Source organism: Leptonychotes weddellii, chromosome 8 (assembly GCF_054177405.1).
Source record: "Leptonychotes weddellii isolate Sample4059 chromosome 8, ASM5417740v2, whole genome shotgun sequence".
Taxonomy (NCBI): Eukaryota; Metazoa; Chordata; class Mammalia; order Carnivora; family Phocidae; genus Leptonychotes; species Leptonychotes weddellii.
In genome coordinates this window covers 100,417,103-100,444,896 of record NC_138376.1, presented here as the reverse complement: position 1 = coordinate 100,444,896, position 27,794 = coordinate 100,417,103, and positions in this window count along the sequence as shown.

Below are 27,794 nucleotides of genomic sequence, written 5' to 3'. Positions count from 1 at the left end.
GAATAGACAAAACTGTTAACTGAGTATGGAGTTGTGGGTCTTTGCTAGAAGACTCTGCACAAATTTACATTGGTATTGTTACAGGAGTTTTTTACTCTGTTGGTGCCCATGGTTCTTGGTCACGCCGCTTTGAAGAATGAAGAGGTAGACCAGACAGAGTGGTGGTCAGCAAAGCAAGGTTTATTGATAGCAAAGTGATAGTAGAAAGCTCCAGAGGAGAGAGGGGACCCAAGAGGGCTGCCACTGGTGTTTCTAAGTCTAGAGTTTTTATGGGCTTGTTGGTGGGCTGTTTTAGTCTGATTAACCCTCCCTGCACCTGTCATCCAATCGGTTTTTGTCACATGGGAGAGGGTGGAGGGCTCCTTCCAGGGTGGTGTAAAGTCCTTTTAAGGGTGATTTCCTCTTGCGGAGGGGGATGCTGGGGGGGACGCGCTTGTTCCTGCCTGCCTGCCTGCCTTCCAACTATCCTTCATCAGTATGAAGAAGGGGATGATGGGGATTCCTCTCACTTTTTTTTTTTACATTTAAAAAAGTTGAAGTGTAGTTGACATACAGTATTATATTAGTTTTAGATGCATAACATAGTGGTTCAACTCTGATATACATGTGAAGTGGTCACCTGGATAAATCTAACTACCATCAGTCACCATACAAAGTTGTTGTATTATTAACTATATTCCATATGCTGTACATTGTATCCCCATGTCTTATTTCTTTTATAACTGGAAGTCTGTCCCCTTTATTTTTTATTTATTTATTTATTTATTTAAATTTTATTTATTTATTTGACAGAGAGAGACACAGCTAGAGAGGGAACACAAGCAGGGGGAGTGGGAGAGGGAGAAGCAGGCTTCGTTGCTGAGCAGGAAGCCCGATGCGGGGCTCGATCCCAGGGCCTCGGGATCATGACCTGAGCTGAAGGCAGACGCTTAATGACTGAGCCACCCAGGTGCCCCAGTTTGTCCCTTTTAATCTCCTTCCTGTATTTTGTTCATCCCCCTCCCACCTCCCCTCTGGCAACCACCACATTGTTCTCTGTATCCCTGTATCTATGAGTCTATTTTGTTTTTTAGGTTCCACATAAAGGTGAAATCATATGGTATTTGTCTTTCTCTGTCTGACTTATTTCACATAATACCCTCTAGGTCCATCCAATGGGGACTCTCCTGAGCTGGTAATTAGAGGGTACAGGCCTCTCTGCCCCAAATACATCTCTTATTATTATGATTTCAAAATGTAGATCTAACCATGTGACTCCTTTCCTTAAACTTTTTAATGTTTTTCTGTTTTCCTTGATATAAATCCCAAGCCCTTGAGCTAATCTCTTGTCATTTCCTCCTGTCCCTCTCTATAAACTTCAGGCACACTGCACTGCTCTCGGGCGCTGTCTTGTTGTGGGCGTTTGCTAATGATATTTCCTCTACTCTTTGGCTAACTCCTATTCAACTTTTAGATCTCAATTTAAATGCTACTTTCTCTAGGCCGTCTTTTCTAACCCCTTAACTAGATTATATTCTTTTTATTTTAACTACTGGTTTGTTTAGTTACCTTTTTCATTGAGATACAAGCCCAAAGAAGGCAAATACTCTGCCTTGTTTATGGAGAGTTTCCTGTGCCTAGCACACAGTGCTTTGCACATAAAAGGCACCCCCAACACTTTCCCAAGTTTTTGGTGTCAATGAGTCAATCTGAATGCATAAAAAGGGTATGCAGTAGGGAGGGGTCAGGCAGTCTTTTGTTTTGCTGGGAGGAATGTCTATCTTAGTGGTCTAAGCAAAGACTCTGGAGGATTTCCTGCTTTTAAACTCTGGTTCTACTAGTTATTAGCTCTGTGACCTTGGGCAACTCACGAAATCATTCTGTGCCCATCTCCTTTTTTATAAACTGGGAATAGTAATAACATCTATTTTACAAAGTTGTGAGAATTAAATGAATTTAAACATGTAAAGTACTTTGAGCCAGTGATTATCATTATTATTTTATTTACATTACCCATCAAAGTAATTATCTATAGTTTCTATCTTAGAGAAAGTAATATAAATAAATAAATCATAAACAACCCTCACATAATCTCTTAGATTTATGTAGATATAGAATATAGAAATTCTTAATAGAAAAGAATTTAAAAACCATATTTGCAAGGCTTATCTATGAGGGAAGATTAATATTATGAAATAGGTAAGATTGTGATTTCATCACAGATGTACTTACTATGAATTTTGAGTATAAAAAGCGTATTTACATATTGTATTCAGAAAAATAACTGAGAAGGATTTAGAAAATTGATCTCCTTTCATATTTGTTCACTGGAATCACTCCACAGCTACCAGAGTAATGTCAGTTCCTCTCTTCTCACATGTTGAGCCCATGACACTCAGGGGAAATTGGGAAGAAAAAATTTCCAGCTGTTATGGAGAAAGTAGATAACTTGGTGAAAATTTATTGTTAACTGAAAAAAAATCCAATCTTAGCACCTTCAATATGAAAACATACTGATTGCTTCCTGAGTTTCTCCCTGGAATTTAAGATATCCCTGGTTTACAATTTCAACTTCTTATCTGCCTATAATCTTCAAATATTGCATATTATCAGAATCTTTGAAGCCCCTTATAAAACTCAAGTCTCTAGATAAAGAGGGTCTTTTCAAAGTGATGCTTCCAATATAAGAAATTAGAACTAAACATATCTGGATTTAGGAAGGCACTTGGCAGGGATTCTGGCTCTTTGTCTTGGCATCACCAGGCCCTTGATAGATGTGGGGGCCAAGGGCAGGCCACGACAAATTGTGCCACTTTGGCATATTGATTATTTTGAATTAACATTACTTAAGAAACAGCCAATGTAAGAAGAACACTCTGACTTCTCTTTGTCTCCAGAAATCAGAAATCAGGAAATAAATCTCCCATGTGAAAGGTATCTTCCCTGTACCAGGAGGTAAAGACAGTCTTATCACCTGAGATAGGGAATCCAGAGCTGAAAAGGTCATATTGACAAACTTTGTTACTTTTACTAATTTACTACCCCAAATTTTACTAATTTGCTAGCCCAAATTCTATTTAAATTCCTTATTTTTTTTTAAAGATTTTATTTATTTATTTGACAGGGACAGCGAGAGAGGGAACACAGGCAGGGGCAGAGGGAGAGGGAGAAGCAGACTTCCTGCAGAGCAGGGAGCCTGATGCGGGGCTCGATTCCAGGACCCTGGGATCATGACCTGAGCCGAAGGCAGACGCTTAACAACTGAGCCACCTAGGCGCCCCTTAAATTCCTTATTAATTAAAGCTCCCAAACATAAGTTTTCTTAGTCCTGTCATTTCCTCACAGATTTATTGTTTCTTTGTCTAAAAAGTATAAAAGCTGTCTGTCTTGACCTTTTTGGGGGGTCTTAATTTATTGAGTCTCTGTATGCACATAATTAAACATTCTTTTTCCCCCTCCTGTTACTCTCTCTCATGTCTGTTTAATTCTTAGACCAGACCAGCTAAAAGAATCTTAAAGGGTAGAGAAAAGCTTTTCTTCCCCCAAATAGACCCTGAACTCTAGTTCAGAGCTCTTCATCAATTCTGTGTTCCCAGGACCTAGCACATAATTATGTTGGTAGTTTGGTCAACGTTTCTGATATTGAACTAATTCTGAGACTTGATAGATATAATATGATAATGTTGATTCTTAAAGAAAGTGTTCCATGCTTATGGTTATGAAGTAGAAATGTCTGATTTTGATAATCACTTGCATGTTGATCAGGAAATCCTTTGTGTGTGTAAAATTCTTCACTCTTCAAGAAGAACCTGTGAAAGAGAGTGACATTATATACGTATGGTTTAGCTATTTTGTGTAACCAACCACTTTAAAATTCCACAGCTTATAATAGCCATATATTGTTATAGCTTATATACCGGTTAGTTGAAGGCTTGGCTAATTTGGCTGGGCCCGCTCATGTATCTGCAGGTTGGCTGATGTCTCTGTTCAAGCTTGACTTGGCTAGAGTGTGTTAGTGCGTTATCTGGCAAAGCTCTTCTTCATGTGCTTTTATCCTCCTACTGAGATATAGACTAGCCCAGGTATTCCCTTTCTTGGTGATGACAGAAGCTCAAGAGAGCAAGTTGAAACATGTAAGACTTTACTTATTGGCAAAACACATGACTGAATTTGGAGTCAAGGGGTCAGGAAATACATATTTTTGCAGAATTGCAGTCTCCGGGGAAAGGGCATGGCTATATAGAGGGATGAATAATTTGGGCCAGTAATGCAATCTACCACATTGCATTTTAGAGGCTATGGATGTGAAATAGAGTTGAATTTTAGTATTATTAAACATCTTCTCTTTAAGAGACCTTCCACTTTTATCATTATCCTACAAAGAAGTGTCCTTTAAAGAAGGTAATTTCATTAAAATTTAACTGTGTTTGCTCTTGATCACCAAATAAACATGTCATTAGTCCAATAGTTCATTAAGTCTTTGTGTCCCCTCCATAGCCTAATTGAAATCAGACCCAAAGATTTTCAGAATAAATGTGTATTGTGTATTTTGTTTGACTATTTTAGTTCTGTAGATAAGGTTTAATTGAGAGCCCAACTTTGTGCCAATATTAACATTATAGACATATAATTTCCTGTATTATTCACTTTCTTTTTTCAGCATCACAAAAGCTTTCCCTTTCTAGTAAACAAGGGAAGAAAAATAAATAATTTAGAAGTCATACCTGTTACCTCAAGTATAGATTAGGTTGCCCTTGGCAGTTAAAGTGGTGAAGAGCATGAAATACTGATTCTTTATAAGCAGTTCATTTCTTCTCACTATCACAAGAATTCAATTAATTTAGCAGCTAAAATAATATACAGGCAGGCATTGGGTTTCTACTTGAACACTGGCAGCTCAATGCAAAAATGAAGTTTAATTACATTTGACAGAAAAAAAAATAAAAATGAATACATATATATAAAATATATATTTTTTCATCAAAATTTTTAATCAGTTTGCAAATAGGTAGTATTATACTCGGGAAAGATTATTTAATATGTGATATACGAGTTTTATCTGGGTACGGCTTCAGAGAATAAGATCTATGGCTTTTATGAGTATCTTTGGAGATGGTTGATAAGAAATTTCTTTTTTTTTTTTTAAAGATTTTATTTATTTACTTATTTGAGAGAGAGAGAAACAGCATGAGAGGGGAGAGGGTCAGAGGGAGAAGCAGGCTCCCCGCTGAGCCAGGAGCCCGATGTGGGACTCGATCCCAGGACTCCGGGACCATGACCTGAGCCGAAGGCAGTCGCTTAACCAACTGAGACCCAGGCGCCTGGTTGATAAGAAATTTCAAGTTGAAGGTGTACCTATGTAAATGAATGTGTGAGGTAGGTATGGAACAGGGAAGGCCGAACAGGGAAGGCCTTACAGTCTGGGGTAGGGCATTAGCAGAGAGTTCAGGAGAAATGGTGAAGTAGGTGATGTATTCTTTGCCCTGGACTCCCTTTTTTATGAACCTCATTTCTGTCATTTTTCCATCTCCAACACCATCAATTCCTTGTTCTGCTCCCACTCACCTTCCTTAAACCAGTGCTATGATGATAATTAGTGTTTAAGAACCATCTATCTTGGGACACCTGGGTAGCTCAGCTGGTTAAGCATCTGACTTTTGATTTTTGGCTCAGGTCATGATCTCAGGGTTGTGGAATCCACATCGGGCTCCATGTTCAGCAGGGAGTCTGTTTGTCTCCCTCTCCCTCTGCCCCTCCCCCTGCACTCTCTCTCTCTCAAATAAATAAATAAATCTTAAAAAAAAAACAAAACCATCTATCTAAAAAAAGAAAAAAGAAAAAGAAAAACCAACCCTGGTTTGTGGCTTTTGGCATTTTCAGTTGTGTAAACATTCCCATTGTGGCTGATTTGAAGCTGCCAATGTGCAACACAGAATGCAGAGTTGGAAAGAGATTCATGCTATTGACTCTGAGCCAACTGCAACATAACCACTGCCTAGAACCCACCCCCTTAAAAGTAAAGGATACTGGCTGACATAAAGAGGTAGATGTAGAGACCTAAAAAAGATTGCCAGGTATATGTTATGTGATATTTGGGGGCCGGTGTACAGAGTGAGTTGTAGTTTAAGATTTCCAGTAACCAAAAGTCAGGACACAAATTAACCATTTTCCCTACCCCTTTTATATGGTTGTCAAGATACAGACACAACTGGTTTCTGTTCATGAAGATCTGGGAATTAAAAGCCTCTTTGCTCTACATCATCAGAGTTACCACATCCTTATCCTCCTTGAAGAGGTTCAGTGATATGTGAATGATGGTTTTCCATTTTTAATGCCCTCATTGAGGTCCGGCGCACAGGAAAGGGTCACCGTCACTTACCTTCCACTGCAACATGAGCCATGAGCTGCAGAGATGGACTATGAGTCTGGAGAATGGTGACAGAGTCATGAGGGGGTCTGAGCCTAGGTGAAGGTGACAGGTGGACGGGTGTCCCAATTAATATTTTGGCAGCTGCAAGATGGCTTTTGTTTTTTAAAGCAAAAGCAAAATAAAGCTGAAAATAGTATATGAGTCTGTAGCAATGGCAAATTGTATAATGAAATTTATATAAGTCTCCAGTTTCCATGGATTTGAGAAAGTGCCTTTTTCTTTTTCCTTCTTTTCTCTGTGTCCAGGCCTTTGTGTTTCCTGACAACCTACTGCCTATGAAGTGGTCTGTTAACTTGCTCCTATAATGAGCTGTGGGCAAAGGTTATTGTGGAATGGGCTGAGGTTTTTTTCTGCACTTATTTCATCTTAAGACACCAGAAGTTTGATGCATGAGTATTTCTGTCTTATAAAGATAGAACAACACAACATAATTTACCCAGCTCTTATCCTGTGCTAGGTTCTTTGAATGCATTATCTTATTTCATGAATCTTTTTTTAAAAGAGATTTATTTATTTTAGAGTGGGGGGAGGGGCAGAGGGAGAGGGAGAGAGAATCTCAAGAAGACTCTGTGCTGAGCACAGAGCCCAACATGGGGTTGGATCCCACAACCCTGAGATCAGGACCTGAGCCAAAACCAAGAGTCAGACATTTAACTGACTGAGCCACTTAGGCACCCCTTATTTCATTAATCTTATCAGGAGATGACAAGGGGAAATGAAGTATACATCTTTCAAAAGGGCATCTAATATATTTTTGGGCAAAATTTTTCTTTGGGTAAAAGGAATCAGTGATTTTGAGCATGACATAGTTGTGAAATGCAATGAAGACAATCTCCATCAACTCTACAAATTCAAAAACTTGTACAGCATTTATTTCCCCATTGTTTCCCACATGCTTGTTATCTCATTTCTTGTTGATGATAGAAGGGGCAGCATGATTTCTGCTGACATCCTTATTGCTGAGATCCTTACTGGTCTCCAAATTTTTGCTCTGTATTTCTACCCAGAGGGTGTAGGAATCTTTGCTGGGGCTGGATCACTTCTGCTTGGGGTTCTTCACTTCTGGGTGCACCTGTGCATCCACTCTAAGTTTTTGCCCCTTCCTCGAGTGGTGGGAGTCAGGGAGAGCATGGGTCTACTGGTCACCATATCTGTAGATTTGCCCCCTTTTCTCCCTTACCTCCCTTTCTCCTTTTTTTCCTTTCCTTCCAGGACCACAGGGAAGCATAATATTTTTAATGGCTGAAGCTTTAGGAGAACAATAGTTGTCTTTACAAGCAACGTCTGCTTTGAAGTCTGTAACACAAATATAAACCTGCCCCTCTGCCCTGTAAAGAGGTCCAAAGTGAAAAAACCCACACATTATTATAAAAAATTATCCTGCTAGGGTATTTATTAGAACAGGCTCCTGACGATGATTGTAGATTCCTTTCTTACCTTAAAATAAAACAAAACAAAACAAAATAAAACAAACCCTCTTCCATTCATCACAAGGAGCACTGCCTCTGTTTTCTCCAGCTGACACACACTAGGTCTTTAGGAGATCCTCATCCTCATTTGTTAAGGGTCTCTCTGTCCAGCCATGGAAGCCTGACCACCCCCCCCCCATAGTTTTATCCATGACCGACAGGCTGGTAACCAGACTGTCTAGAGGAATCCCACCTCTGCCATGCCCAAATAATCCCCGTGTTCACCTCTTACCATAGGTAGTGAGAGTGTAATAAGGAGGGGGCAGGACAGAGCAAAGGGAGGGAGGCTGGGGGCAAAGACAGCTGTTTCTATCCAGACATACACTGGGGCTCCTTCCCAACTCACAGTAGGCACAGGAAAAGGCTGGGAGGAAGATGCATTGCTTTTCTGTCTATCCTTCTCTCCCTTTTAGACACTGTAATGAAAGAAACAAGAGGGGAGACAAATATGATCTCATTGCTATGATTCACTCCTCGCTAGCCCAACTTCTACCCCTTTGCTCTCCCAATTTCTGTTGAGATTCTGCATCATGCCCTGCCTCCCGGCCCAATTTTGCCTCCAACTCTAGCCCAGTGTCAATTGCTCACTGCCTTCTGCTCTATTCCACTTTTTCTTCAATACTTCTCCTATACCTTTTTCTAGAACAATTGTCTTCCAGCTGAGTCCTCTGTCCCAGGTTCAAGAGTCATTGTCAATGTCAGTGGTAGGTGCTGAGAAGGTGAGATTCCCAAATGTGAGGCCAGACCTGTGGTAAAGGGAGCTGTGTTCCTGACATCCAAGTGAGAAACTGAATGAAATTTCCTTAGAAACACCATCACACTTGGTGATATTGTGCTGTTGAAGGGTAAGTAGAAGGTAGGTGTCCAACCTGGAAAACCCAACCTTCCAGTATAAATTCTCTCAGAGAAGGTGTTATCAGAATCTAAGACTTCCAGATGGTTTTGGAAAGCAACATATTCCTAGATTTGGATTTCCAGGGTAGACTGGTATTTTGTCATTTAGCCATTGCTGTGTGGTGCTCCAAAAATCAATGGATTAGAACAACAAGCATTTGTTCACTCATGAGCATGCTCAGCTTGGCGTTAGTTTGGCTGGATTTCATCATGCATCTGTGAATAGCTGGCAGATCAGTTGGAGGCTGGCTGGTCCAGGATGGCCTCACTTACCTGTCTGCTGGCCAAGAGAATGGGTTGGGTAGCCACTTGTCTCATTCTTCAGCAGGGTGCGCTGGCTTGTTTTCATGGAAATGGCAGGTTTCCATGAAACAGTGGAAGCAGAAGGACCTCTGGAGGCCTGGGTACAATGTTACTTCTGTCACATTCTTTTGGCCAAAGCAAGTTACAGGACAGCACAGATTCAAGCAGTGTGGAAACAGACCCAGCTTCTTGATGGAAGTGGTTGCAGAATCACATTATAAAAGCAAGATCCAAAGGCCATTCATTGGGCCATCAATGCAATCAGTCTTCCATGAATATAGAATCCATAATTCCCCAGGTGTATATGCTAGAAAAATGGTTAAAATTCATCTTTGCTATCCTGCCATTTCCCATGTCCTTCATTAAAGGGACTATACGTCATTCAGAAAAGCCTAGCTTTCGGGGCACCTGGGTGGCTCAGTCGTTAAGCGTCTGCCTTCGGCTCAGGTCATGATCTCAGAGTCCTGGGATCGAGCCCCGCATCGGGCTCCTCGCTCTGCGGGAGGCCTGCTTCTCCCTCTCCCACTCCCCCTGCTTGTGTTCCCTCTCTCGCTGTGTCTCTCTCTGTCAAATAAATAAAATCTTTAAAAAAAAAAAAAAAAAAAGCCTAGCTTTCTAAGATCTGTTAAAATAGTAACTGGCTGAAGGTTTGCTTTTTCCAGGAGTATTTATATTTGAATAGAGTGTTTCTAAAATCTGTAGTGATAGAATTTCAGACACTCAAGTTGGTGGTAAGAAGATAAATTCTGAAGGAGGTGAATACATCCTACAATTCTCAAATCACCTTAGTTACTTATAAGACGAATCCTGTTAGGAGTCAAACTGAATTAAGTAGTTAAATTATACATCTATTCATTCAGTTTTTCATTCTGTTATTTACTCCTCTGAGGTGCTAGAGCTCTTACTAAGTGCCATGGTGTATTAGATGGGTCTCTTTTGATTTCTTGTGTAGATATAAGAAGCATAAAGCAACTAGCTTAAGTTTAGGAGGGAACATTTCATCAGACTGTCTCCCAGAAGCTAAAGGCAGAAATATGGCCAAGCCTCAGAAGGAATTGAAACAGGGAATGGGAACCCTGACAGGAAATTTGTGCTCTTCATCTCTCACCTTGATTTCTCTCTTTAGGTCAGCCTCATCTGTCTCACTGCAGAGCTGCTGTGTGCAAGGCTGAGTCCTAGGGCTGAAAATACAGTAGCCAACCAAGCAGACCATGTCCTTGCTCTCGTGGAGGCTACATACTTATGAGGGAGGTCAGAGGACAAAAAGAAGAAACAAGTACATAAATAATATAATGCCAGGTGGAAATAAGGACTCCAAAATCACATGAGTAGAGATCTAGAGTCAGGAGAAGAAGAATTCTAGATAGGATGTTGGGAATGTGTCTATGGCCTTTGGGCAGAAACTTGAATGACATAGAAGAATGGGAAAAGAACATTTCTCTTTTATTATTCCCCAAACTCCCAGGGAAGGAATGTTGTTGACCTAGCTTCAATATGTGCCCAGCACTGTGAGGACCCTGTGGGTGAGGTGAGGGAACAGAATCTTGTAGTCCCAACACGGCTGCCCAGAATCTAAAACCATGTGGATTGGTAGGAAGCCAGTTTCCAGAGAAAGGAAGTATATTAATTTCCTTGGGCTGCTGTAACAAATCACCAAAAACTTGGTGGCTTAAAATAATAGAAATTTATACTCCCGTGGTTCTGGAGACCAGAAGTCCAAAATCAAGGTGTCGGCAGGGCCATACTCCCCCTGAAGATTCTAGGCGAGGATCCTTTCTTGTCTATTCCAGCTTTTGATGTCTCCTGTCCCATTTCATACATGGATACTGTCATCGGATTTAGGGCCCACCTCAACCCAGTAAGATCTCACTTCAATTCTTACCTTAAGTACATCTGCAAAGATCCCATTTCCAAGTTAGGTCTAGGTTAAGGGGTCTAGGAATTTTTGGAGGAACACTATTCAACCCACCACAGGAGGGGAGAGTGGTTGTTCCCAGGGCTTGGAGAATGCCTGAGAAGGTGTCTGCCACCTGTACCTGTGTTGGGTGATGAGGATATAACTGCTTGCCCTGAGGAACTCACAGTCCAGGAGTGAAGACAAATTAGCAAGTGCTGGCTGAACAGTGAGAGAACTGATAGCAGATTATATAATGCAAAGGGAACCTAGACGAAGGTATGGAGCAGGGCAGCTTGAAGGTGTCAGGAAAGTCCACCGGGGGGAGGGGGGATACTGCATTGTCTTCCATGAAGAGTAGAGGTGCATCTGGTGGATGCTGAGATTAGGACCTGAAACAACCATTAGAGAAAGAAAGAGGGCCCCTAGATTTTATAAAATTACTACCCCTTTTCTCAAAGGAGGAGAAAGGTCTAGAAAGTTGAGTGTGTATTCTAGAGTTGGCATAGATGTGAAGGCCAGAATATTGTCAGGTGAGTTTTTGGCAAAGGCACATGCCTTGCTCCGTGGACTCATGGTCATTTTCGCAATGTTCCTACTCAGTCCCCATTAACCACTTCGTTTAGAGCAGCTGCCGTTCAACAGCAAGGGCTTTCGTGACTGGTCAGAGATGTATCAATATTCTGAAGTGTCATCCTGAGAGGCCTTTCCCACTGTGGCCAGTAGTCATGTCCTAGAGATACTGGAACCCTAGCTCCTAACATGGCGGTCGGAAGGCTTTTACTTTCTGCTAGATCTGTTTTTCCTGGAGGGTAATTAGGCTTGAGAAATGTCAAGCCAGATGCTTTGTGCAGTTTTGGATAGCTCTCTCCCTTTGCCCACAGCATGCAAAGGTGTGAGATTTTAAGAGAAATTGGAGATCTGCTCTGTGTCTGTAGCACCGCGCTGCTTGCCTGAAATATTTGCTGCTCCTTGGTTTCATTTTCTATGAGAAGAAATAACCTACATACTATTATTGTTACTATGAATTTCTGGAGACGCAGTACTTCTATTTTCTTCACTGCTAGGCATTCAGACTTTTCATCCCAGTCTCGGGATAAGTTTTCCTTCATTCTTTCCTTAGGTTGGTGAACTTTGATATTTATGTGAAGAAATCTATTTATTTAGGTATACAATGAGTCAGTGTGACTTCACTACAAAATGAGAGTATCAAAGAAGAAATTTGTTCCAACATCTGTGAGATAGGCTGCCTGATCTCAGAAAGAAAGAATTAGAATGGGTATATTGAAGAAAATTCATGAAATCACAAAATACTTTTAATATGGAACTGAAACCCAAACTTTGTTTATATGTGTGTTGCAAACCAGATCAATGAAAAGAAAGTGTCAATTAAGAGACAGCTCTTTCCCTTTTAAAAATAACCTTTATTTCATTTAGTGGTATTTCTTTTATTTGTATTTAAAAGCAGACTAATGCATTTTATCTTTGTTATTCCAAATGAATTATTATATGTCTTTATGCTAAACACCAAGGTTTGGAAAGATTCCTGGGACTCAGTTTTTTGGGGGCAATACCCTGGATCCAGTCCTCAGAGCTTATCACTGTGCCTCAGGCAGGTGGGTTTTCAAAGGTTTAGGAACACTAGCATATTCCTCCAAAGTTCTCCCCAACAACTGGTCTGAAATGAGCATTTTAGTGAACATACCCCGTGGAGGGGTGGCTCCATAAGCAGTTACTGGAGATTTGTCCTTTCACAGGATGCAAGGATCATGGAACAATCTACAGAATCATATACTATCAGATGGTGCTGAGGGTCTGAGGGAACTTTGGGAAACACGTGGAAGGACCCTTTTGCAGCCAGGTGGTATTTAGAGTGTGGGCTTTGGAGTGGCAGACCTGGGCCTAAATCCTGGCTCTGTGACCTTCTGGCTTGTGTTCTCCTGTAAGGAATTTATCCCCTCTAACTCTGTTTCCTCCGCTCTCAAGGGGAGACACACCACCTGTTTCAGACCCACTGTGATCACCGAGTGCAGTGTCAGAGCACCGGGCATGGAACAGGCATTACATGAATGGACATGCTCCTCTGTTTCCCAGTTTCCTCTAGAGCCAGCCCCACACTCTCTTCACTAGGCCAGTTTTGCAACTTGTCATCATCTGATGGTTTTCTTTGCTTTCTTTAGTGTCCATGTCATGAGTGAAGATCACTTCATTTTTTTCCATCAGTGTGAGAAAGACAGCCTGTCCCCTCCATCACTTCCATGCAGCCCAGCCACCAACTTTGTTGTTCTGACTCAAGCTCCCTCCTAAGTTCTGGTCCTACACCTTCAGGGGCTTGGTGTTTCTCTACTTGGATGCTCTGCCATCTCATCAAATTCTTTACCTGTTTAATCTCAAATTGAATTTATCACCTTTTCCCCAGAGTTCCTTCTAGTGTGTGTGTGTGTGTGTGTGTGTGTGTGTGTGAATTCCCTCATTCTTCCAATCAACCTAAGGAGAACTACTAGAATTATCTTTACCATTTCCTTCTCCTTCTTATCTTTTATATTAGGCTCTGAATGCTACAGAATCCCCCCGTCGCCGATCCCCCACCCCTGGCAAAATACACACTTTGTTCCTCTTACTTTCTTTTTCTTCTTTTCTTTCATTCAGCATTTATTCATCAAATATATTTATGGAGTACCCTTGTGTGTGCCATGGCAACAAGTCTAAGTGACTTCTTGCCTTTCATACTCTTGCAACAATCTCATAACTGATTACAGCAGAAGCTGGACTCTGGAGCCAGATTACGGAGATTCAAATCCTGGCTCTGCAAATTTCCACCTGTCGGACCTTGAGCAAGTTACTTAACTTCTCTTAGCTACAGATTTGTCATCTAGAAGGTGGCAATCATGACAGTGCCTACTTCATAAGGTTGTCAGGAGCAGTGAGCGAGTTAACACAGGTGAAGTGCTTAGAATAGTGGCTGGCACATGATCAGGACGACATAGATGACAGATAGTAACCGGGTTCCCTCCCTCTCTGCTTCCTTTCTCTGTACTTCATCCTTCATTAGATTTTCTGAATTTGCTTTTAACAAAGATTTCATCAGATCAGTTTCCAGTTTGGTGAGTCCTCATCCCTACAGATTCAGGTCATTTTCTTTGCTTGACTTTCAAGAGCCTGTCTATCTTTGGCCCCAACCTCACTTCCTGCTATACACACTCTCTCCTCCAGCTGTTAGGAACTTGTGCACACCGTGAGAGACGCACCTCATGTTTGCATTGTTCTTTCCAGTGTTAATGGGTTTTCCACATGTCAGGATACTGGATAGCGTTTCCTTCACCATCCTCTGCCCAGAATGCCTCTTCCCCTTGCCCCAGATTTGTACATCCCAAGGCTTCCCATCTTTCAGTCTTACCTTTTCTAGAGATTCTTTCCAACCCACTCTGTCCTCAGTGGTATGTGGGAAATCCTAGTTGCATTAATTTAATTCTCTGTGTTTATGACAGCACATTGTACCTATTTCTATACTTTGCAGTCTTCCTTACCAGATTTTGACTCCACATCCTCTAGGGCAGGAACTGACAAAACTTTTTCTGTAAAGGGCCAGATAGAAAGAAAATGTTTCTAGGCTTGTGGACCATACTGTCTCTGTTTTGCCAACTACTTGCCTCCGCCACTGGAACATGAAAGCAGTCATAGACAATATGCAAACAACTAGGTGTGGCCATCTTCCAATAAAACTTTATTTACAAACACATGTGGCAGGATGGATTTGGCCTTTGGGCTGTAGTTGCTGACCCCTGCTATAGAGAAGTGCCTGTTCATATACTGAGATGTTAAATAAAATGCTACTGATGGAGTGATCTCAAATGTGAGATTTGGATGGATTCTGATGGGTTTGTGACGATCTCCAAATGGGGGCAGGGGAGACTCATCCAGGACTTACAGAGAGAGTAACTGCACTTGGAAAAACCACAACATGCTTACTGTACATCCATCCCTGCTCTTCCCAGAAATCCTATTTAAACTCCAGATAGTGGAGAAAGATGGGAGGTGGGGGAGGGGTGGTTGCCAGGAGGAAAGTCTCATCACCATGGAAACAGCTTTTTGCATTCCTGCATTGATTTGTCTGTGAACACCAGGTGGTTCACAAACAGCCAAGAAGCATCTGAACTTACACTGTGAAGAGAAAACAGCTTTTGACTATACTCAGAAAAATGTATCTGCCTTGGTCACTGGCCCATGGGTTCCTAAATGATTTTTCAGAGTACCTGAACACCACTGTTTTCTGAACAGCCTTGGAGAATATTTTTTTAACTGATTAAACACATAATGTTTAATTATTAAACACAAACTGATTAAACACAGGAAAGAACAGTGATTGAAGTTTTGAATATTTTTTTCTTTCCTTTCAGACCATAGATTAATGCTAGACAGGCGTAGCTAATCAGATTTAACATTTCTTCACACTTTATTACTTCAACAAATGGGACAGGAAAACCTTCCCAATATCTAAAGCTCCTAAGATTTCATGAAACCATTTAAAAGATTTATTATTTTTTTCTTCCCAGACTGTCTTTCTCAATTTTAAATAGTGACCATTCCAATTGTGGTCTTCCAAATGAAAAATTACTCTTCCTAAATTCACCTCCCCTGTTTTTGCCATGTAATTAATTGTGGATCAACTCTTTCAGTACAGCATGTAATAATTACTTTCTATAATTGATTTAAGTCTCAAATTATAAGCCCTTTGTTTCCCTGTGAGGAGGGACACCAGAGAACTAGGAAATCAGAAGCTAATGCCAGGTACTAGGAAATAGTGCCCAGAGTAACAGAAGGCCTTATCAGAGTACAATGATGGTTAATTTTAGTCAGAGATAATGGAATTAAGTTCCAATTGAAGACATCAATGATTAGAACAGGGCCGGATGCTCAGAAAAATGCTGCCCCAAATGGGTGGCCTCTATATGACAACTTAACATCCAGTAACTATGAACTTGACCTTATTTGGAAGTTGCAGATAGAATCAAGTGAGGATGAAGTCATATTGGGTTAGGGTGAGCCCAAATCCAATGACTGACGTCCTTATAATAAGGCAGAAATGTGGACACAGACACATAGAGACGAGAAGGCCACAGGAGGACGGAGGCAGAGATGGGAGTGATGCCTCTATAAGTCAAGGACCGTAAGGATTCTGGCCTCCATTAGAAGCTGAAAGAGTCAAGGAAGGATCCTTATCTAGAGACTTCAGAGGGAGCGTGGCCCTGCCGCCATCTTGATTTTGGACCTCTGGCCTTCAGAACTGTGAAAGAATAAATTTCCGTTGTTTTAACCACTTAGGTTGTGATATTCTTTTACAGCAACCTTAGGAAACTAATATAACTTGTATTATTATTTAGATAATATTTTTCTTTAAATTGATTCCTTTTTTAAATAGACACCTTCATTTAAAAAGTAAACTTTATAGCAGTATTATGCATGGAGAAGCAATAACATTTTCCACAGATAAAATAAATATAGGAGAAATATAAAATTATTGCCCTAAACGTATTTGGCAATGAACTACCTCATGGCTTGCTTCAGCTCTCTTTTGGATAACTCCTGGTATAGGAGCCAGGTGCCCTTTGTACCAGTTTAATATTCTCTCATCCCAGGTTTTGAGGCACATAATTTCCAGCTGAAAACCTTAACTTTCCACTTGGTTGGTGTATCAGGATGCTTTGGGGTCAAAATGAACAGAAACCTCAATTTGAATTGTCTTAGACAAGAAGGAAATTTATTATCTCAAATAACAAGAAGTTCAGAGATAACATATGCCTCAGGTATAGTATGATGGAAGCTCTGCCTCAATTTCTCTACTCTTTTCTCCGCTCTGCCTTTCCTTTCTTCATACGTTCATCAGTGAGCTTCTCTCAAGTTTGCAAGATGGTTCCTAAGTGAAGGAAGGTGGTAGAGGGAACAAGGAGTGTGGGAGTGGGGGCCGGGAGAAAGAACCTCTCCCATGCCGTGGGTTATAAAGACCTTCCCTTAAGTTAATTGGGTCTACTTAGGACATGTGCCCATCCCCAAACCGATAACCATATTTGCTGGGGGAATGCTATGCTCTGGGTTCCTGAACCAACCATTGGCAAGTATGATATGGGTTGGCTAAGATAAATTCAAATATGCTTGGGTTAATGCAGTCACTCCTTCCCAAAGGGAGCCAACTCAAAGCTTCGTTGAGATTCCACATCCGGCTCCAAGTTCAATATCTCTCAGTAATATCTTCCTCTTGGTGCAGAAATCTCCGGTTAAGAGTTAAGTTGCTCACCACCCTCCCCAACATTATCTCATATACAATGGTGGAAAATGAACACAATGGTAAATACTCACTTGGTGTGTGTGTCGGGGGGAGAATGGAAATAGCATCTAGTGGTCATTGGTTCAAAGCACATGTTGGATCATAAGAGTGTATGCCCCATGCCCTGGCAGCCATTCTGACACCCTAGTTCTGCACTGCAGGCTAATGTTCTGTCCACTGTTCTCTGTGGGCACTCTGTGATGGGCATTAGGAAAAGGAATGCCCTTTCTTCGAGGTGCAAATCTTTAGCAGTTTATTTATCGTAGGTACAAATTCAGACAGCTTGTGATTGCTTTGAAGGGTTATACGATCACAAGATGCTAGCTGGAATCAGAACATTTTGGGTAATACAGAGGCTTTAGAAACTGAGTGGGTATTTTGTTTACTTGCTTCTGGTTAATTCCATGGAGTAGACACCAGAGCCAGAGATCTTACCCAGACATCACCTTTGTGGCTTGGCTTTTCTGTCCGCTTCCTATCTGCCTCTGTTCTTCGCCTGATCGCCCTTGCATCCAGGGTAAAGGATATTTCAAAGCAACCATTTAATCTAAAGTCAGGCTGCTTATTCCAGCTGCTTCTTCACATGGAGCATATTTAACACTTGGATGAGGCTTACAGGAGGCTCACAGGCAGGGCCCAGGTGATCAGGCTTGTCTTCTGCTCCAACCTTTTTTCCTGCCTAGTCTCTGCCTAAGTCTTTGCCTTAGTTGGAAAACTTTAGTTTCGAATAGAGAATTTTAATTTTACAATCTTGCAAGGCAGTAAATTATCAGATTTTCAGTCAATTTAGCTTGCAGGCCACAGGTAGAAAGAACTTTTTCAAAAAAAAATTTCAAGTATAGCTGACATACTAATTTCAGGTGTACAACATGGCGATTCGACAATTACATACAGTATGAAATGCTCACCACGGTAAGTGTAGCTACCATCTGTCACCGTGCACTTATTACGTTATTATTGACTATATTCCCTATGCTGTGCTTTTCATTCCCGTGACTTATTTATTTTATAACTGGAAGTTTGTGCATCTGACTCCTTTTCACATATTTCAAATAGCAAAGCCATACTTGCTTTTCTTCTCTGCTTTTAAAATAGCCACTTTAGGGATCAAGGTTCTGCGAAAAACAAAACCAGATGCTTTCAACTTAAATCTGTCTGTTGTTTTCAATATATCTTACTGAACACCATAAACAGTAGCTGACACAGTCCAACATCCTCAATTTTTCCTAATATGAGAGACTTCATAGACACATAGGCCCTAACCCCAGACATAATATGCAACAGCTAAACGGTTAACTTCTACCTGCATCACAAGCATCCCCACTTTCAGGTTGGGAATCCCAGTCTGCAAGCTCAACTCTAGGGGGCAATGTTCAGGTTGTTATTTGTCTTCATGGCTATGGACGGCGACCTGCGAGGAATAGCGGCGTCCTCATTACCTGACCTGCACTCAGCCAGTGCTGTACTTGGGGCTCTATCAGCACCCCAACACTTGCTGCCAATTTCTCTGTAAGTCTTAGCCGCGATCAAGAGAAATGGACTTCGGTCAATTTGAGCAGAAGAGTAATTTATTGAAAAGGTATTGGCTACTTTCCGGAAATGTTGGGAAGTCTGGAGTCCTAGGTTTGGAAAAAGTCGAGCTCAAGGAAAAAAAAGAGAGAGAGAGAGAGAGCTGCCCATCAGAGCTGCAGCAAATTCTTGTCCCAGCCTCACACTGGCAAGGACCACTGGAGCCACTGCTGCTGGACACCCAATCCCACAGGTCGTCTGCACAGGAAAGTGGATGTCATCGCTTCCTCCATGTCCCTTGGCTAGCTTTCCCGCTTCTGTTGCATTACATCACTACTTCATGATGTGAAAATCTCAAGTGGGTGCATCGGATTGGCTGAGCTTATTAGGCTTTGCTTCCAGGACTGCTGTGAAAGCACCTTCCAGTGTTTTCAGCCTCTCTAGGAAGAGACAGGCTCTGCCTTTCCCAGGACTTTTAAGGTGCAGAGTTCCCGATACGGGGGAAGGAGGCAAGGGCACTGTGTTAAAAAGAAATGACATGCCTATTTCAGCAGAGTATATATACCTGTTAGTTTCATTTGCTCTGAATTCACAATTAAGGTTTTATTTACAGCATTTTTCAAAGTTCTATAGGTGCCTAGGTAATATCAGCTTCCATTTATAAAATGAGCACAAAGTGTTTCAAGTGCTATTTATAGGTAGCCTTTAATTCTCACAACCCCCAACGTAGATATGATCCTAATATTAGCGATGATGATCAGGATAACTACAGTAATTGCAGCAACTAGCATTTATGCATCTGTGGGACAGACCCTATGCTAAGTGCTGCCCCTGTGCAGCCTCATTCCATCTTCTGGTTACATTGTTCCTGTTTTACTGAGGAGGAAAGTCAGGCTTCGGGCTTTTGTAACGTGCCCACCACTTCCCAGACGGAAGGAGACTGGAATCAGTCTCAATGTCTCTGTCGCCGGGCACTGTAAGACTACAAATAATAAGGGTTGTACTAAATGTTGAGTTTGGGCCTTGGATTTGGTCCAGATCTATAATTCAAGTTTGCGTTGGCTTTGACCTTCGGAAGGCCAAGCAGCTAAATGCTCCTTTCGTTGTTATTTGTGGCATCCTTGAACTTGTGATCAACATCACACGGTTTTCACTGTGTCTAATCAATATATCAACACGAGTAGTGTGAACAAGGTTTGTCATTTTGGTTTATTGTCAATATCTGAATATTCACATTTAAACATAGTAAGCATTCCAAATGTAACTTGAAATGAAAATTTCCTTCTCAACCATATGTTTAAGTTCTATCAGTTGATTGAGGTATTTATTATGGCAAGACCGAAGTGCTGCAGGTGGTAGAGTTGCTAGCTTTATGTACCAAAAGAGTTATGATGAACTTTAAAATGACCAAGTGAATAGGAACTGGATTGATAGTTAATATGCATGAAGTAGATTCCTTAGCTAGATAGCTTTAGAAAGATCATTATTTACATTTTGAGTCAAAAACTTCATAAAATTTAAATAACACTACAAGATGGAGTAAAGAAATTAGATTATATCATAATTCTACTCTTCAACGATTTGTTTGCTCTGCTGCCATGTTTTTAAAATATAATCTTTTGTTTGTTTGTTTTATTTATTTGAGAGAGAGAGAGACAGATAGGGACAGAGATAGCGAGAGAGAGCACACACAGCAGGGAGGAGAGGGAGAAGCAGGCTCCTGCTGAGCAAGGAGCCCGATGTGGGGCTGGGTCCCAGGACCCTGGGATCATGACCTGAGCCGAAGGCAGACGCTTGACCTGAAGACTGAGCCACCCAGGCGCCCATTAAAATATAACCTCTAGGAACTACATTTGATATTTGGTCCTTTAAGTCTACTCAGACATTGAGTCTTTTAAGAAAAAAAAAGTTCTTTGGACTTCTTTCATTTTGATGGGAAGAATTTTAAAAAGTGGAATGTCAATATTGTCACCTCAAAATTTTACAATGAGGAATTAAAGCTTTCAAATCATGTACAACAGCATCTAGGATGAATCATCCTCGGTCTAGACAGAATAAAGAATTTTAAAAGTGGGAAGAAAAAAGTATTAGGGGAGAGTGAGCACATCGGGCACCTACGACTGTCACTAATCAAACCTTAAAAAAATAGACTTATCAGAAGATGTTTTAAGAAGATAGTGTCTTACAGGGGCGCCTGGGTGGCTCAGTCGTTAAGCATCTGCCTTTGGCTCAGGTCATGATCCCAGGGTCCTGGGATCGAGCCCCGCATCGCGCTCCCTGCTCTGCGGGAAGCCTTCTTCTCCCTCTCCCACTCCCCCTGCTTGTGTTCCCTCTCGCTGTGTCTCTCCGTCAAACAAATAAATAAAATCTTTAAAAAAAAAAAAAAAGAAGATAGTGTCTTACAATTTTCCTTCTACAGAGGCTAGAACTTGAAACAAAAGACTGGTGAATTGATTGCTCTGGAGTGCTGACCACCAATCATTTTTAGTAATTAAAATTGGAGGATTTTTGGGTGCCTGGGTGGCTCAGTTGGTTAAGCGACTGCCTTCGGCTCAGGTCATGATCCTGGAGTCCCGGGATCGAGTCCCGTATCGGGCTCCCTGCTCGGCGGGGAGCCTGCTTCTCCCTCTGACCCTCCCCCCTCTCATGTGCTCTCTCTCATTCTCTCTCTCTCGAATAAATAAATAAATAAAATCTTTAAAAAAAAAAATTGGAGGATTTTTGTCAGGTTTCCCAAATCTGTGACTCTAAAGGTACAAAGTTCCTTAGAGAAAATGTTTCTGAAAATAATTTCCCTGAATTCTATTCTACTGTGCATAAAGAGGTTAAAAGTAGCATTGGATGAGCCAGTTGAAAGTGACTGTCCACTACGATGTTGTAATTGTGTAGCACAGGGAGCTGACAAGTGACAATTCTATGAAAGTATGTTTCTGCCCTTTTAAAATTTGACTACTAAAAATGTTAGTAATAAAATTGCAATTTGGGGCATGAAATTTCATATTTGTACTTGCATTTGAGAAGTTAGACAGCTAGGTTCAGCTTTGGGTGTAATTTTCAACCAATACTGTGAAAAGCACTTGACCATTCAGCATTCCCTCCAAATGTGTATTATGGGCTCGTCTCTCATAAAAAGGGTTCCTTCCTGCTCAGAAAGCCAGGCATGTATTTCTTAAAACAAGCAAAGTACTTCGCAGGCATCAAAGGAATGGCTGAAGCTGGCCAACACCACGCCTTTGTCCCCTCCTCTTTCTCACTAGGGGTTTCTTTCTTTCTTCCTCTTCTTCTTTTTGTTTTTTCTCGCGTTCTATAGAGCCACTGGTACCTTTTGCATCTTTGCTCAATCCAGAGTGTTAGCCACTAATTTGAGGAGCATGAAGGGGCCATCGAATGCTATCTAAAACAGATCTTACACTATTCGAACTTGGGGTGCTGTCTGGGGGAAGCATCGCTGTGCCATTAAGCTCGACCACTTGGTGGCACCAAAAAGTAAGAGCCAGCACTGCTGGAAAATCCGTCCTGGAGGTAACCAGTTCCTAACGAGTTGCAAAGAGAAAGCATAAGGTAAACAGTCATTTCTTGAGAAAAATGGGCTTTGAATTCACCTACTCATTTTCTTCCCTTGTAAAAATAGGGGAGTGTGGCGGCGGGGAGGAAGCTGGTACTAGACTAGAAAGAAGGTTCCTTAAACCCTTTAACGTGGGCATTCTATGATCCTCACGTGCCCTGTGTTCTCGGTAGGCTCTTTGTGAATTAGACTAAAATGATGGTAATGGCCAATATTTATTGTGAGCTTATTACGTACCAGGGTATTGTACTATGTGGTGTGTCATACAGATTACTTTATGAGTTTATTTTTCTTTCTTATTTTACATAAGACTTTCATAAATCCTCACAATGCTGTAATTATAATATTCTTATAGTTAAGCACATAAGGAAATGGGTCTTGTAGAGGCTAAATGACTTGTGCAAAGCCACACAGCAAGGAAATGGTGCCGCTGGGATTTGAACCCTGAAGACCGTCCCCAGAACCTGGGTCTTCATTGCCACACAGTCTATTTCTGAGCACTCCTTCCTCTCTATGGGAAGTCCCTTTCCTTTCATGATTTTGGCTCTTTGTTAAGGGAAAGCCTCCCATACGTGAAACCTACAGTCCACTTAAGAAATAATACTCATTATTACATTGTTATCATTTAGGGAAGAAAAAAATGAAGCTCACTTACTATACTTATTTCTAAATTTTAAGTTGAAATTATGTCTTTATAGATTTAGCAGCACAAGAGGTTTGGCCAAGGACTCCCGCTAGAATCCAACAGTACCGTGTAATTCCTTTTCTGTCCATGGTTTCTGGACAGCAGACTCAGGCAATATTCTTTATTTCACGTGCTTGTTATATTGTTCCTTCTTCTTCTTTTTTTTTTCAAGATTTTATTTATTTACCTGATAGAGAGAGAGAGAGAGCACAATCAGGAGGAGGGGCAGAGGGAGAGGGAGAAGCATGCTCCCCATCCAGCAGGGAGCCCGATGCGGGGCTCGATCCCAGGACCCTGAGATCATGACTCGAGCTGAAGGCAGACGCTTAACCGGCTGAGCCACCCAGGTGCCCAACTTTTTTTTTTTTTTTTTAAGGATTTTATATATTTGAGCGAGTGAGTGCGCGCGCGCGCGCGCTCACAAGCGGAGGAGAGGGGAGAGGAGGAGCAGAGGAGGGAAAGGGAGAAGCCGACTCCCCGCTGAGCAGGGATTCCAATGTCAGGCTCCGTCTCAGGATCCCAGGATCATAGCCTGAGCCAAAGGCAGGAACTTAACCGACTGGGCCACCCAGGCACCCGGTATTGTTCCTTTTATTGCCAGACCAGGAGATGGACATTTGGTTTGAACTTCCCTTGTCTTCTATGAAAGCATGAGTGACTAACGTTAGTCAACAAGCTGGCCCCTTGTAGCATGGAGTGATCTTAATGTTCCTTTCTTCATATTTGCCCTCTTTCAGATCAGCACTTTGCAGATGACATCTTTTCCTCTTTTTATTCCCTTTGCTGCTATTGTTTTTCTTGCTTTTCTCCTAGTCTCTGCCTATGCCCAGGGTCCACACTAATTCCTTAAACTTTTAATTAGTTTATTTGTTTTATCAGCTGAACTTACTCCCACCTGTCTCTCTCTCTCCCATGTTTCTGGTTGAATTAGCCCTATCAGGCTGGCGGAAAGGCTTGTTAAGTTTGATTTTTTGAACAGCTGAGGCCACTGAGGCTCAAGGATAAAATTGGATCAGGCGGGGCTAGCCTGTGGAGGCCTAGCGTGGTTGGTAGATGTTTATTTTGTTTCCTCTACTTCAGTACTTGTGTTGGCATTGTATAACTCCAAGAGTGAGGATCTGGTCCAGGTGTGTGTGTGTGGGGGGTCTGTATGTGTCTAAGCCGGGCCTGGAGGGGCAGTGGTGGGGGGTAGTTATGCTCCTGTGAGATCTGACATGGCACTCACCCACTTGGACACTGGGGTTAGCTGGTGGGGCTCTTGCAGAATGTTGCCGATTCTGCCGTGTGCGCTCATGGGCCTGGGTTTCTCTGGTGTGCTTTTACAAGGAAGGACCAGCCCATGGCTGGTCTTTCTCTCAGTCCTTATCCGCTGCTGACAGTTGTGAGTGTCATGGTCGTCCGAGCTTCCTACGTCCATAGCATGGCTTCAGGACATTCATTTTTCGAGTTGTCAGGTAGGTTCTTTTGGGATATTTTCTTCCTGGGATGACATCTCAGCCCAGACAGTCAGTTCCTGTGATGCTGGGCACTTAGCTTCCAGGGCCAGCCAACTCGGCAGTGATTCCAAAGAGGCCTGAAGCTTCCCCTGAGGGGGAAAATGAGAGTTAAGTTTGGATTTCAGAGGAGTTTAAATGTCAGACTAAAACTGTTGGTCTTCATTCAGTGTGCAGAATAATGGCTATTCTGATTATGAAATTCATATATGATCTTTGTAGCATGTGTAGAGAGAATAATAAGAACCATTTCGATATTGTCATGGTGACTTGGCATAGGAAGGGGAAAAATGGGGGTGACAAGACGTGCTCAGATTCAAGGTGGATTTTGAAAATAGAAACTTCAGGACTTACTCGGGTCTTTTTCAATTAACATTATATCAGAAGCATTTTTTTTTTTCAAAATTTATAAAACCATTTCCCTAAGTTCGGCATTGCAGTGTTTAAACCAAAATTTATAAAACCATTTCCCAAGTTCAGCATTGCAGTGTTTAAACAAGGGGATGAGAGGATCTTCAGGAACTTGATGTAGAGATGAGGAGTGGGAAAGATAAGAATTCATTGGAAAACTGTTGAAATCAGCAGAGGGGCCAGAAGGGCTCAGATTGAGCTGGTGGCTGTGAGTGTGGCAAGGAAGGATGAGACGTCGCACAAAAGAATAAAGCTCTGGAGACTGACGTGGAGACTAGGGCCAAGAGAGACATTCGCCACACCATCCTAGCCATGACAAATCCTAGTACTGGGAGGGATTCTCTGTGTTACCACACCAAATGGTTGGGGCAAGTGATAGCATTAGAGGTAATACATAGAACGTACTGTAGGTGGTAATTATTCTGTGGAGGCCAAAACAAAAACTGGCCATAACATACTTTGTCTCAAAGAAATGGCCCATTTCCAGCCATTGAAAGTACAGACGTGCTGCTCAATGTTCCCTTCAAGTCCTGTTGTTGCTGTTTGCTGGTTTTAAGGGGTGTGTCAGTGGGAATCCCTGGGGCCATCTTGGAGGCTGTCAGCCACAAGAGGGTTCCTGCCTTTTAGCTGGTTAACCAATTTGTACTCCTCCCAAGGCGGGAAGCCTGTGGAGACCCCTGAATGAGCTCAGGAAGCCCAATGCCATAGCTGCCTAAAGGACGAAGACAATGTGCCATTTTCAAGAGGCCAGTTCGAAAGGTCCTTTTCTCCTTCCCTTTCCTCTGGACACATGAATTCTACTGTTTTGCCTCATAAGTGCCCACGCTGGAAAACGGACGTGGTGGTGGGGTGAATGGCAGGAGAAAATAAAAGGCTGGCAGGCTTGATGGAAGATTACACATAGGCTGGCACTGAAGCCATGCATCGCTGCAATTTGGCTTCTTGCTGGGCTGCTCTGGTCAAGGATTGGGAGGCTATAAGGTGGTAACTACTGGCTAAAACTGAGTTTGGGATTATCTGAGCTTTTATTATCCACTTACTCCCTCTCCTCTACTACCAAAAATAATGGAGATTTGGCTATGGGATCAGGAGAGGTGGATGTCATAATACTTACTGTAATCCGCTTCCTGGCTTACAGATTAGGACCATGACCTCTGGATATGACGACATAAATCTCCTTTTATCTCTTTCCAGGTTCTCCGCATTTTGAAGAGAAGATCATGGAACTGGAAGTGGCAGCCATTTGCTGTTTGCAGTATTTCTGCATCTCCGAGAGGCAAGTGATAAGAGCGAGAGTCATAGACCACACTGGTAGGGGTCCTGTCTTGCAGAGGGACAGAAGCAAGAGCAGGTGGGACCCTCCCCTTCGAGGGAGACCTTTTGGTCCCCGTCTGGTTGTGGGTTGGGTAGTGGAGCAGGGGTAAGGAGTCAGGGCGTTACTGGTTTCTGATCCAGGGATCTGGATGGAATCTATTACATAGGATGCATTGGTAGTCAGAGACACTAACTAGATTAGTCCTCACTGCTACAGAACTTAGGTAACTCTTTCCTTGCATTGTCAGGAGAATAATTAATAATCACCTTGCCAATAGTTGTGATTTGGTGTTTTGTTTGTATTAGAGGATTGCACAAAATTTTTAATCCCTGTGATATCCTTCCCCTGGCACCATATTTCCAGATGTACAAAAATGAGGGGTCAATTCAGTGGAATTTAATCAAATGTGTTGTTTGGTGTCATTTGTTAATAATTTCATTCCACAAATATTTATTGGGGCCTACTATGTGTGGGCTCATTGCCAGGTGGGGCCTGACAATGAGATGGAGCCTCTGGGGCAGATTAATTACATATATATGTGATGTCAACAAGCCTTGGAGTTGCTCTAATATTTTGCTGTTTCTCCAGGTATTTGAGGATTAACATTTTTCAGAGCCTTCATTTCAGAATCTGCAGCACCTTCGAAGCTTCTTATCTTATTCTGTTCTTCTTGCTTATCCTTCTCCATGATTCTCCTTGGCTGAGCCTCCTTTCCCTTTCCCTGATTTATCGAGTCATGGCTGAGTGGCTTTTTGTTCTGGGAAGTTCTAGCATTATAATGAGACATGCACAGTATATTGATGTTCCACCTTCAGTACTGAAAAGCTACAGGCAGATTAACTTGTTCTAAATGGAAACATTTTAAATGTAAGAACTCATCCTTGAAAGGAATCTTCTTGCAGTGATCCCTTTGATAAATAGAAGGGTCCTTTTGTAATGTGGATAATGATCCTTTTTTATCTGTTGACAAGAACTAAATTTAAAGTGGGATAAACCTGTATTACAATGTAAGAATGAGATTGAAAAACTCATCACTCCAAAAATGACGTGGCGGTTAGGAGAGTCCTGTAAAACACAATTAATTGTCCTCTGATTTTAAGGTTCATGATAAGTGTGGAGAAAGTAGGTGGTAAACACTGGGATTCCATTATGTGTTACTTTAAAGGTCCTGAAAGAATTGTGGTTTCTATCTTTTAGAAAAGTTATTCCAAGGGGGGCACCTGGGTGGCTCAGTCGTTAAGCGTCTGCCTTCGGCTCAGGTCATGATCCCAGGGTCCTGGGATCGAGCCCCGCGTCGGGCTCCCTGCTCTGCGGGAAGCCTGCTTCTCCCTCTCCCACTCTCCCTGCTTGTGTTTCTGCTCTCGCTAACTCTCTCTCTGTAAAATAAATAAATAAAATCTTTAAAAAAAAAAAAAAAAAGAAAAGTTATTCCAGGAAAGCAATGATGAAATAGGAGTTGAATTTCGTACTTGAAAATGAGGGTGCGTTCTAATCTTGTATATATTTCTAGTGGATCAATGTCTGT